The 13,534-nt window shown below is 41.3% G+C and overlaps 1 long non-coding RNA gene across 1 annotated transcript in view; it reads left to right on the forward strand.

Annotated features, from left to right (window-relative positions):
• Positions 1 to 2,321: 2,321 nt before the first annotated feature.
• Positions 2,322 to 13,534, forward strand: part of LOC122239656 — a 49,861-nt gene continuing 38,648 nt past the window's right edge. Inside the window, exon 1 of the long non-coding RNA XR_006218974.1 lies at positions 2,322 to 2,403. This is a non-coding gene — a long non-coding RNA (uncharacterized LOC122239656). The remainder of the gene's footprint in view (positions 2,404 to 13,534) is intronic.

Here is a 13,534-nt window from a genome sequence, read left to right on the forward strand (position 1 = left end):
ACGCCGGGCTCGAACTCATGGACCGTGAGATGGTGACCTGAGTCGAAGTCGGACGCTTAACCCACTGAGCCACCCAGGCGCCCCTACTCTTTCTTCTTAAAAAGAAGAATGTAGGTGTTTATAGCTACGAAATTCCTCCGAAGCACTACTTAGCTGCATTCCATATGTACAAAATGGGTTTTTAACCAATTCCTGAGCAAGTCCTTCAGAGCAACTATTTGCTAGTTACGTCTTGGTGCTGACCCAAAACTTAGACCGAGTGCCATTTTAACATCTTGATACACTCACAACAAGGTTCTTTGGCGCTTTACCAACAAACTCCTTTATTATGAAATGCAATAGACTTGCATTTACTTCACATTTCTGTGATAATGCGCAAAGTTCCAGGGCAGGAACTATTGTGTGGTTGGGAATTGCCAGAATGAGAAGTTACAATTCTACTGTTCACGTTAAACTACTTTTAGTTTAATTTAAGTATACCCTTGGGCCAGTTTCACAGCTGGAATTTCAGTTAGGCAGAGGAAACGGACCTATCTCTTCTAAATTATCTGGTTAACTTAGACAAGGACATGTGTTTAGATGTAGCGGTATGGAGAGAGGGGATGGAAAATGGAGGCAGGAAATACTTGGCGATAGTTGAGTTTGGCTCATAATCCAGAAGGGAGCCCAGACAGCAACCAAGGGCAAAACTCGCAGGAAGTCACAGCGACTTCAGGAGCACGGTAGTTTGAAACTTCTTATTGGCATAAAACCAAAAAACGTAGCTTATTTGAAGTAGGAGTACTCTGGCCCACTTCCTTGTTTCTTGTCTCTGAAATAAACTGAAGTTGGCCTTTGGCTCCCAGAAGCCTGATATCCCAGGACTGATCCCTGGGGAAGCTGGTTATCTACTGAGGAAAGATACAGCCTTTGAGGCTTCCCCGGGCTGTGATACAATCATACCAGCCCCAGTTCTTAACTCTAGCTCTATAACTTGAGTACTCCCCTCAACCTCCCTGACCCTCACTTGCCTCATCTAGAAAATGAGACTGAAAGGGACAGAGAGAATGATTTCTAGAGTCCCTGCTGACTCTAAATCTCTACGATAGATGTCCTGGCTGGTCTTAACTCATCTTGCATTATAAAATGACCCCAACATAAACAGAGTACTAACCTGGTATTCTCTTCCTATTTTTTTTTCCCTCTCCCCGCCCTTGCTCATGCCATTCTTCTGTATATTTATCCAAATACCAAAATCTCCCTTAAACTTTACCCTGGGACGGAATTGAAAAAGACGTGCTGCTTCCCTTACATCTATGTTTAATAAGATAGAATGACTGTTTTGATTAGAGAGGGAAGGCCTCTTGAGAGCTCAGCAAAGGAAAATAGTTCTGGAGGGCATGCCCCAATTATGTTTTCATCCAGGGCATTTTCAGTTAACAAAAGATAGTTAACGGTAAAATAGAGGCAAAGCAAATCCATTTGTGCCCATATGCATTCTCTTCACTGGACAGATGCCTAATTCTGGAAGTATCGTGGCAAAAAAAAAAAAAAAAAAAAAAAAAAAAAGACTACAAAGAGCGCTGCTGTGATTCCGTTGGTCAACAGCACACTCCATTCTTTTTAATATTTAGAAGGTTGGGGAAGGGCTCAAACATGGCTAGGTTCCAAGGGCCTTGTTTGGCAAAGGCTCAGCGAACTTTTCGTTTGTTTCATTTTGCAAAACCCACTGACATAGCTTCTCCGGCTGAAAACATTTCAAAGCAGGGGGAGAGGAAGAAAGAGGAATAATGTCAGGGAGATAGGTCCAGCAATCTGGTTTAGGTCAGAGAAGGCCTAGAGGCAGTATAGTGTAAATGAGAAGAGCACTGGATTCAGAGTCAAAGGCTGGTTCCCAGGCTGCCTACACCCTCAGACTCTGGGCCTCTTCAACCAAAGCACAGAACTACAGCTAATACTTGCCTCACGGGATGACCAACAAAAGATGTGTTAAAGTGCTCTGAAAACCGCAGCAACTTCTGTTGGCCATTGTCGCGAGGAGGCCGTGCTCCGTAGAAACAGAGGTGTGTTTTAAACAAAGCAGGGATGGCTGTGAGGGGGCTGTATTTGAGGATGGTGAGGGCTGTGGGGATTTGTACCCCATCCCTTCCACAAGTGTCTCTTCCTGCAGAGACAGGCTCGTAACCAGTGAGGCAGGGCCCCGCGGGCCCTTACCAAAGGGAGGTCAGGGGAACCAGCCTTAGGGACTCAGGCAGGGGAGTTACTAGGAGACTTTGTGATGCTACAGGGAAAGGCTAGCACACCTCAGTGGCTCAGGGAAGGGTGGCAGTCCACCTGCTAAGGGCCAGCTTACCTCTCCTTCCTAGCTAGGATGCACGCTGTACTTGGTGGGATGGTTAAGCCTTCCCTCTCTGAAGGGTTCAGGTAAGCATGCCAAAGAGCTATAGAGTCAAGGTCTAGGAGTTGTCATTCCTTTCAGCAGCTCATTGTTTTCTACTCTCTGATGCTCTTGTCCTTTAGAGTGTTTTATTCCTGCCAGCTCCATTGCCCTCTCTACCCCCTCTGCGTCCTTCCCTTGGCTTTTCTCTGTCTCTGTCTCTGTCTGTCTCTCTTTCTCACACACACACCCCACTGCCATTTCCCAATCTTCCCTCTCTGGTAGTTTTCCAACCCTCCTAGAGATATTCTTTCCTTCCTATATAATAAAGAAGTCCTGACCCCATATGCTGTGTCTTGGGAAACTCTGGTCACTTGAGTTTCAATAGGACAGTAATGGAGGGTTTGCTTTGCTGACTCTAAGTAGTGTGTAGTAGGTGGGAGTGGCAGAGGAACAGCCTGGTTATGGAAAGAAGATGTAATAGCCTGGTTATGGAAAGAAGATGGGATGTGACACGCTTTTCTAATCCAGTTCAGGTTAGGTGCTCCATCAGCCAAAGACGGGTTGAGTTGCCTCCTAAATTAACCTACAAGGAGACTCATCTTGTGTGTTTCCAGACAAAAGTATGGAAAATCCTGTGTGTGTGTGTGTGTGTGTGTGTGTGTGTGTGTGTGTGGTGGGGGTGGAGTGAAGAGGGATCTTAATAGCATTCTGTTTTTAAGTAGGATAATTTTTAAAATTTAATTTTGTAACTGTCAACTGGGAGCATGGACAGATAGTTAAAAATCACTTAAAGTATAAGCTTTAGTGTCCACACGACAATGAGGGACCTTCAGAACAAACTGAAGTAAATGATAATTCATTAGATTTGGTGTGGTCTTGAGGCTCCATAATAAATCTCCATAATGAATAGTAGAAACAGCATTACCTAATCCATCACATTTCTCATTGAAAATTTCATTAACTTGACCAAAAGAAGTTTGCAAATCAAAACATTTTCACCCATACATCATGTAGAATGGAGCAAACCAAACACAGTGAAATGTCAAACTCATTAATGGTTTTAGTCCAATCAGAAGCAAAAATGGGGTTGAATTTAGTCTCTCAATCAGAGCTCAGATGTGTCTTTGGCACATGTAACGATGCATCATCTCAGCTTGGCTGTCTCTTCTTCAGCCGAAACACATTCAGTCAGATCTATAACATGGGTCTTGACCAAGTTGTCCCCTATGAAGTGATTCTGAAATTCTGAAAGAAGCTTTAAGCACTTTTTATTTGCTTTCCGTTGTATTATTTCTCACCCTGACATCTTTTTGTTGCCCACAGAATTTCTGAAACTCATTCAAAATTGCATGATCGGTTTTTACATGTCACTGCAGTAATGGTTCTTTATGGATCAGTTTTGTCGCACAAGAGTTTTGTCATATCAAAGTTTATGCTCATTTGCACCTTGGCAATTTTAAAGCCCAAGTTTATAATAGGCATCTAAGTGCATCCTACACTGCCCACAGCTTACTTGTTATGGTTTTTATAAGAGGGCACCTAAGAGGTAATGAGCATGCATCCAGGCAGCATAAGCACAGGCCCATGCACGCACGTGGGCAATGCTCAGAAGCAGCCCACACCAAAGCCATGGCCATGTACCAACAGTCACACCACATTATTTAGATCACCTTACCTCAAAGGTATATATACACAGACGTGTGCAAAGAGATACTATTTGGAATCGGTTCAGGTGATTGTGGAGGTTGAGAAGTCCCACAACCTGTGGCCGGTAAGCTGAAGGCCTCGGAAAGCCAATGGTGTAGTTCCAGTGCCAACCCAAAGTCCTGAGCGGATGTAGATCCTGGCCTGAGTCCAAAGGCCTAAGAACCAAGAGTGCTGATGTCCTGGCTGAGGCACAGAGCAAGCTCCTCTTTCCTTGTGCTTTTTTTGTGCTCTTCAGACCTTCAGTGGATTGAAGGGCATCCACCTGCCTTGGTGAGGATGTTTTCTTTACCCAATCTACATATTGAAATGTTAATTAATATCTTCTGGAAACACCCTCACAGACACACCCAGAAATAATGTTTTGTCAGCTATCTGGGCATCCCTCAGCCCCATCAAGTTGACATATAAAATTGACCATCATAGAGTCTGAGTCTTGACCTTCTCCGTGGGCATCAGTGCTTTCACTTTGCTCACTGATAAAAATAGTATATAAACTATTTTTGAACGCTGACTTTTTTTTTCTTTCTTTTTTTTGAGAGAGAAAGAGAGCGTGAGGTGGGGACAGGGGCAGAGGGAGAATCCCAAGCAGGCTCCACACTTAGCAGGGAGCCGGACCCAGGGCTCAATCCCATGATGCTAGGATCATGACCTGAGCTGAAATCAAGAGTCAGTCGCTCACCCGACTGGGCCAGCCAGGCGCCCCGAACACTGACTACTTTAGAGAAAGTTGAAAGCTTGTGCCACAAAGAGCTGTGTGCTCTCTCGGCTGGGACAAGGTGCTCATTAAAATTCTCAGGCAAAGAATTAAACTGTTGTTTGTCTTTGTGGAGAAAACGTTAGACCTTGTGGCAGAGGTAAAAGCACGCAGAGGAGAATGATTTCAATGTTGACCTTGACGATAAAAAGTGACTCACAAGGTTGCCTTTTTGCAGCAGATATTCTTTTCAAGATTGAACATTCTCATTCAACACAGGCAAAAATAAATTTTTAATTGCACTTGACTTGATCACAAATAAAACTGAAGTTTGAGAACTGGATAAAGGCAGCTGATTGTGAGGACAATGAGTCATTCCAGAGTCTCTATTTACCTGCCTCCAAAATTGGCAACATAAGGAACATGAGTGGTCCTCTTTTATCATGGAAAAAGCCACTTAATGAAGAGCCAGACAGGGGCTCCTTCAGGACCTCAAGTGACAAGGGCAACTTGACCTCTTAACAAATACGCTTGTTGACTTTACATCGAGTTTCAGCAACCTGAAAACCCTGGGCTGCAGACCTCTTAGGTATACTTCCGGCATCTCCGCTCAGTAGTTACTGGGATGTTTATTTAGGCTGTAGAAGAACAAAGTTGTAGCCATCATATTTATGTAAATCTATCTGTGTTTATAAATATTATGACACCAAGACGAGGAAGAGACATTGCCTGCAAACAGGGCTGCCTCGGCGGACAGGGGGCTGGGTGTGCAAAGGGACACACAGCGCATCCGCCAGAAAGACTTTAAAGAGCAATGTCTTCTCCTTCTCTTAAAATTTTTTTAATGTTTATTTATTTTTGAAGAAAAGAGAGACAGAGTGTGGTGGGGTGGAGGGGGGGGCGTTGGGCAGAGAGAGAGGGAGACACAGAATCCGAAGTAGGCTCTGGGCTCTGAGCTGTCAGCACAGAGCCCAATGCGGGGCTCAAGCCCACAAACCACGAGACATTGTAGAGAAGGATCCATATAGTGCTACTTTTTTGTGCATTTTGATCAAGGTGGTTTACCGATTTTGTCAAATGCTGTTTCAGGTCTCTGCACATGATTACAGGATTTTCTCTTTAGAGTTATTAATATGATAAATTATCTTAATAGTTTCTTTAATATTGAATTACCTGGGAATTCCAGGAATAAACTCCACGTGGTCATGATGTATTAGTTTTAAATGAGCTGTTAAATTCACAAAAGATATCCATACATGAGCTTGATCTATAGTTGGTTTGTTTTGTACAAGCTTTGACAGGTTTTATCACTATTATACTGACTTCATAAAAGGCATTCGAGCATTTTCCTTCTTTTTGCATGCTCTGAAACAGTTTGCATTAGACTGATCTGTTCTTTGAGGGCTTGGTAGAATTCCTCTGTGGAACTTTCTGATGCCATCTTGGGGGGTCACTTCTTTGACAACTTTCTCTCCTTTTCCTATGTGATAACCCTGTTCTCTTCCTTCTGGGTTGGTTCCATTGGTTATATTTTCCTAGAAATTTGTCCATTTCATTCATATTGACATGTTGTAATTCTCTTAATTTCCTCTGTATCTATGGTTATCGTCCTCTTACCGTTTATCTTTCTGTGTCTTTGTATTTTTGCCTTCTCTCTCCTGACTGGGCTGCCAGTGGTTTGTTGGGAGTTGGATTCCCAGGGTAGTGAAATATGAGGAGAGTTGAGGGTACAAGATGTTTATCAGGGAGGGGCCCCTGGGTGGCTCAGCTGGTTAAGAGTCTGACTCTTGATTTTGGCCCAGGTCACAATCGCACTGTTTGTGAGTTCAAGCCTCTCATCGGGCTGTGCTAGCAGCATGGAGCCTGCTTGAGATTTTCTCTCTCCGGCTCTCTCTGCCCCTCCCCCACCCACTCTCACTCTCTCTCTGCCCCTCCCCCACCCACACTCTCTCTCTTTAAAAAAAAAAAAATGTTTATCAGGGAATGCCCCTGGAATCAACACCTATGGAAGGGAGGGGAAGGAAGTGGAAGGGGCAAAGGAGAAGTGAGGCAGGTCTACTGACAACCTCTGCTGACTTCTTGGCCAGCTCTGGAGCTAGAACATTCTTTCAGAGTTGTTCCCTATTGGGCTGGATGGCCAGGCCTCTATTCCTGCTTCGAACAGATAGTAGGTATGGATCATTCCAGAAGAGGTGTCCCTCGAGTGAGGTGGCTCCCTGCAGCTGAGGCCATTCCCAAAGTTGCTGACAGCTGAAGGGACAAGTCTTTCAAGAAGAGAGAATTGGGGTGGCACATCTCCATGTCCCCCACATGGGTTATTGGTGTTTTACTTCTTGAAGACTCTACTTTTTGATTTATCTATTGTCTGTTTTTCCCCCAACATATTAATTTCTGCATTTATCTGTATTAATTTCTCCTTTCTTCTTTTAGCTTATTTTCTTATTTATTTCTTGACTTTTTGAGTCAGATGCCTAATTCATATGCTCGTTTTTCTTTCATGTTGATCTTTTGAAGCATTTTTGAGGTTCCATACATTCCTCTGAGTGTGACTAGTTGTTTTCTGTGGGTTCCGATACATCTTTGTTATTCTTTCTTTTCCTTTCTAGGAACTTAAACACTTCTGTTTGTATTTCCTTTTGGATCCTAAAGTTGGTTAAGAGTGTTTAAAACTTGCAGACGGAAGGAACTTTGTTTTCTGATGGTTTTTCATGTCTAATTTTATTAGAATATTATTAATTTCTAATATTTATTTATTAGAACATGTTGCCTGTGTTCTTTGTACTAGAAACACTAAGATTTCTAAGGTTTTCTTCGCAGATTTAATATATGGTCAGTTTTTATCAAAGTTCCATAGGTGCTTGAAGAGAAGGTACAGGATATTCAGTTTGATGTGTATCAATTTAGACAGACCCTATTAATTATTCAGGTGTTCTATATCTCATTTGTTCTTTGTTCCACCAGATGCCTTTTGGCCTAAATTCTGGCTTAGCTTATATTTAAGACTGTGACTGCAGCAGGATTCTTGCACAGAGAGTCGTGACACCGAGGCTTTTTAATTTCTAAGAAGCAATTTTATTTGTGCCCGCACCGCTCAGTTGGGTTGTACCCAAAGAACTGAGTGCCGAACGTCACATGCGTAGTTTTTTTTATACATTTTCTATTTCTTTGTCTTCCATATATGGTAGCACACATACATATGCAGTTGATTAAGTCGTCTCAGTTTACAAGGTCATGGTCGGGTAGGTGCATAGCCAGGTTACCTTGAAGTTTTCTCTCCCTTTTTTTCTCTCTCCTTAGGGGGGACCCTACCACATGACCTCTGCTTTTTTGTTTGCTTGCTTTCGTCTAGTATGTCTTAGCACAAATTTCTGTTTCCAACTTCGCGTATACGTTTATATCTTTTTCAGGTGTAGATTGTCTGTGTTGCCTAGAGGTAGTTTTTGCTTTGTGATCTGATCTGAAAATCTTTTTATTTTAATAGATAAGTTAAGCCGCTTATATTAATTGATGGGACAGATATATTTGGTTTCAGTTCTATCATTTTAATTTATATTATGTTTTCTGAATTTGGAGAAGTTCTGGGGCGCCTGGGTGGCTCAGTCGGGTAAACGTCCCACTTTGGCTCAGGTCATGATCTCACGGTTCGTGAGTTTGAGCCCCGCTTCGGGCTCTGTGCTGAGGATCAGAGCCTGGAGCCTGCTTCGGATTCTGTGTCTCCCTCGCTCTCTGCCCCTCCCCCACTCATGGTTTGTCTGTCTCTCTGTCTCAAAAATAAGTAAACATTAAAAAATTTTTTTAGAAAAGTTCTTATTTTGTGTTGTTTTAACCATATGGTCTTTTTTTCTTTTTATTGGGTCTCTGGGCAGTCCTTCTACTATTTAGAAAGGTATCTATTTTTGTTTGTTAATAGATAATAATTTATAATATAATTGCATATAATGCCCTTAGTCCTCCGTTTCTTTAGAAAATATCTTTAATTCCTTACTAAGACAAATGATGAAGTGAACATCCTTCTTTTTACTTCTGGCCCCTCTTTCCTCCACTACCTGATTTTTGACAGTGTTCTCTTTTTTAGTATCTCTTTGGGACTGTAACTTATACTTTGATTGCTCATTAGTTTAAGTTTTAAATAGTATCTCTGGCTCCGATTTTTAATTTTTTTTAAATGTTTATTTATTTCTGAGACAGAGAGAGACAGAGCATGAGTGTGGGAGGGGCAGAGAGAGAGGGACACAGAATCGGAAGCAGGCTCCAGGCTCCGAGCTGCCAGCACAGAGCCCGACGCGGGGCTCGAACTCACAGACCGCGAGATCATGACCTGAGCCGAAGCTGGACTCTCAACAGACTGAGCCACCCAGGCGCCCGTATTGTATAGTTTTTACAGTGACAAGAATAACAGTGTCCCTGACGTGGTGTGCCATTGCAATACACAAATTTAAGATGCAGGAAAGAGCCCTTGAATTTTAGCTTTAAATGTTCGTCTCTTTCATTGTCTTGACCTTCTTCTTTCTTTTTAAAATTTATTTATTTTTAAGTAATCTCTACATCCCATGTGGGGCTTGAACTCTTGACCCCGAGATCAAGAGTTGCATGCTCTTCCGGGAAGGGAGCCAGCTAGGCGCCCTTCTTCTTTCTTTTCGATGAAAGGCATATCGGGTTTATTTCATCCATTCTCTGTTTTCTCTAATCCCTTTTTGGTATTCCTTTGTTGCCATTTTGTTTTAGTCTTCGTTTTTATTTCGATCCGCTGTGTCCCTTATTACATTTTCCTGTAATGCCTATGTTCCCTCTGCTCCTTCCAAATTTTGCTTTTTCTTTTTTCCCCTTTGATATTTTTCTTCGTTATACTAGCTCAGGTTTTATCTCCTCCTGAAGGCTGCTATCTCCTCCTTGATTTCTCACATTTGTGCTTTGTGGATTTTCCTTTGCAGAAGCAATGACTTCATTAGGTTATTTTAACTCTTAGCAAAATATCTGCTCCCAATCGCCATCCATTTCATTGTAACATTTTTCTGACAGCAGTTTTATCTGTTGGTACGTTTTATTGCTCTTTTCTACCTTTTTCCCCCTTATGGTATCTTTGGATCAGTACCGTGTCAGTCTCTCTGTAATTACTCACCTTTGAGCCAGCTATATTTTTGTGGAAGCTAGTTGCTGGTATTTTCCTTGGTAGGGCAGAAAGTAACTTTTAAGGCTTCATAATTCAAAAACTCTCTACTATCTGCCGCTGCACAGACTGCCTTTTGCAAATATGGCTCAGCCGCTGATTCTTCATGTAGTCCAATTCCTACTGCTTCTCTGATGCCAGCCAGACCCCAGAGGTCCGCCCGTCACCAGCCCTGCTTATTTCGGTTTCCACACCTGTGTGGTAAATAAGAGATACAGTTTTGCGCTTTGGGTGAGCCCCTGTCACTTTCATCAAGAGTATTTTATGGCACTTTTGTAGATATCATACCGCTGAAACTTCTCGCAGCTCTGTCTTTCTTGCCTTCCCATGCCGCCCGACTTTAGCTGCTTTGGGGCATCTTTTAGCATATTTTGAAAGCTATGAATTATATTTGTTTCCTACTATTGCTGAAATTGAGTTTGTGGGTGTTCTTTTTCATTTTCTTTATTGCGTCTGTATAATTTCCAGGAGAAGGGCAAGATGCTGATTTGGATACTCTGTTTATATCAGAAAGTCTAAAAAATGATCTTCTTGAAAGAAAAAAAGTCAAATCCTGCCATTCCCAGATTGAAATTCTTTGGGGCTGCACATTTCATGTGGAATAAATCCAAATTCCTTTGTGCTGATAAACCCTGTGTGGAGGCCCAGTCTCTGTTCAGCTGTCCAAACTCACCTTAAATCTCCCTCACACACATTCTGTTCCAGTCACTCTGATTATCTTGGGGCTCTTAGAAGGTAGCAGGTTCTTGCTTACCTAAGGGTCTTTGTCCATTAAACACCCCTTTGCCCTGCCCTCTCTGGCCTCAGCATTCTTTACATTGGCTCCTTCTCATTTTATAGGTCTGCGCTTACATGACACGTTTTCAGAGATGCCTTCCCTGACCCTCCTATTCCAGCCCCCTTTGCCACCCCAAAATATGTGCCTTTGGCATCTTGATTATTTTGAGCTGTAGGCACTTGAAAACCAGCAAATGCAGGGAGAGGGTTTCTCTGAACTCCCCTATGTGCCCAAAGACCAATCCTCCAAAAGGAACTCACCTGTATAAATCCCGTTCCCCAGAGTCTCATTAACCAGGGAAGATGGGCTCTTATGACAGGAGAGGAGACTAGAGGTCAATACCACACCCAGGGAAACTTTGTCACAAACCATCATACCTCCCATCTATTTTTTTAAAGCCCCATTCATCTTCCCTAAGAACATTTACTCTCCCCTAAAAGGCCTATAAATCCCCCCTGCCCCCCTTTCCCTATTAAAATGGTGTATAATCCTGAATTCGAAGTGCTTTGGGGAGTGACTCAGTTTTCCTAGGTTTCTCCCATGTGTATATGAGGTATACATGTTAATAAGCTTCTGTTTGTTTTTCTCTTGTTAATCTGTCTTTTATCGTAGGAGTCTCAGCTAGGAATTCAGAGAGCGTAGGGAAATTATTTCCTCTCTACACTTGCTTCTTTACAGTACTTTATGCATTTTGTAATTACTTGTCATTTTCCCCTCTCTCTCTCCTTCCTTTCTTCCCTCTTTCCTTTTTTCTTTTCCTTATTTTTCCTGCTTCCCTCCCTCCCTTTCTCTCTCTCTCTCACTCTGTCTTCTAGGAGGACAGCGAAGGAAATATGACTATCTTGTCTCTTTATCTTCGGCTCCTAAAGCAAGGCAATATGTGATCAGTGGGCATTTGTTAAGAGAATAAATATATTAATACATGAAGATTATTTTCACATATGAGTGTCCTATTTCAATAGGGAAATTGATAGGGTCTGTTGTTTTCACTAGAGAATAAGCAGGTTGGAAGGAGGTCTGGAGACTGTTTCTTGGATGGAAAGGCAGACTTTGACTCAACAAAGGGGAGTTTCATCCTAGAAGGGCACCAAAGTGGCTGAGGCTGCCTCCCTGGAGGGATGCCCAGAGAGCCCGTCCACCCTCCAGGGGCCAATTTTGCTGTGGATAAGACCTACGCTAACATGATCGAAATCTTCGGTTCAAGGAGATGCATAGTGTTTTAAATGCTTGGGGCTCACAGTTATTGTGCTAGTGGGGAAAGGCAGGAAACAATAATAGAGAAACTCCAAATAAACAAAAATGAAAAGCAAAATGACATACACAAATCAAGGGGGGGTTGGAAGCAAAACAAAGGCTTTAATGAAATTCTCAGAGGCCTGGAAGAGCAGAGGAAACCTGACATTGTCGATACAGTAGAACCACAGGACAAACAACGAGCACGGTGAAGCGGGCTGTGGTCTCAGTGACTAGATTATCTTAAAGTGCAAGGGCCTCAGCATTGAATTTGCACAACTGGTTTGCATTTGCAACCAGAAAATTATGAGGAAATGGATGGTGAAGCAGTGGTCTCAGAGCTACGGGAGGATGAACTTACCAGAAATTGTTTATCTGTGGTCAGTAATTCCCCAGGGAGTCCCACTGGGGAGGGAAGCCTGTGGCCATTCTGGCTTTGAGGGACAACAAGTCAAAAGCAAAAGGTCTGGTTTGTTTCTGGATCATGAGGCTGCTGTAGAAAAAAGGCTGGTTCTAGAAACTCACTCTGGACTGGCCTGAGGGAAGCTCAGAAAGGCAGGGGTCACCATCATCACTGTTAACATTTATGAAGTCCCTTATATTACATATGATTTCATTCTCATAAAAATCCTGGGTGATGGCTCCCATCATCCCCATTTTACAACAAGGAAACCAAGGTTCCGAGAGGTTGTGTAAGTTGCCCAAAGGAACATCGCTTAACAAAAGCCTATTGAGTATTTTGTAGGGACTAGTAAATGAAAGACAGTCCAGATTTGAACTTGTATCTACCTCCAAAGCCCACGCTTTTTTATCCGCTTTAACAAAGGGTCAGTTTTAACAATAAATAAAATGCTATTATGAAACTGTAGGAGAAATCCCAAGTATCCAAAAGAAAAATTAGCAAAGGGCATGAATATGTAAGCTACCAAAAACTTGATTCAAGTAACTTGAAAGGACATGAATGGAGTGTAAAATTTTAAGGACATCACAGTGAAAGGAAGGCAGGGAACAAGCAATGGCATATTTGTTGGAGAATATGTAAACTAGTGCAACTTCTTTGGAGGGCAACTTGGCAGGTGTACCTACAAAGATTTTTAGTGCATATTCTTATTGGAATATATATATATGTGTATATATATATATATATATATATATAAATATATCTAAAATACATATATATATATTCATATATATATACCTAAAATACATATATATATTCATATATATAAATATATCCATATATATATCTAAAATACATATATATATTCATATATAAAAATATATCCATATATATATCTAAAATACATATATATATTCATATATATAAATATATCCATATATATATTTAAAATACATATATATATTCATATATATAAATATATCCATATATATCTAAAATACATATATATTCATATATATAAATATATCTAAAATGCATATATATATTCATATATATTTAAAATACATATATATTCATATATAAAAATATATCTAAAATACATATATATTCATATATATATTCATATATATAAATATATCTAAAATACACATATATTTAAATATATAAAATACAAATATATATAAAATTATACATAT

This window comes from Panthera tigris, chromosome B3 (assembly GCF_018350195.1).
Source record: "Panthera tigris isolate Pti1 chromosome B3, P.tigris_Pti1_mat1.1, whole genome shotgun sequence".
Lineage (NCBI taxonomy): Eukaryota > Metazoa > Chordata > Mammalia > Carnivora > Felidae > Panthera > Panthera tigris.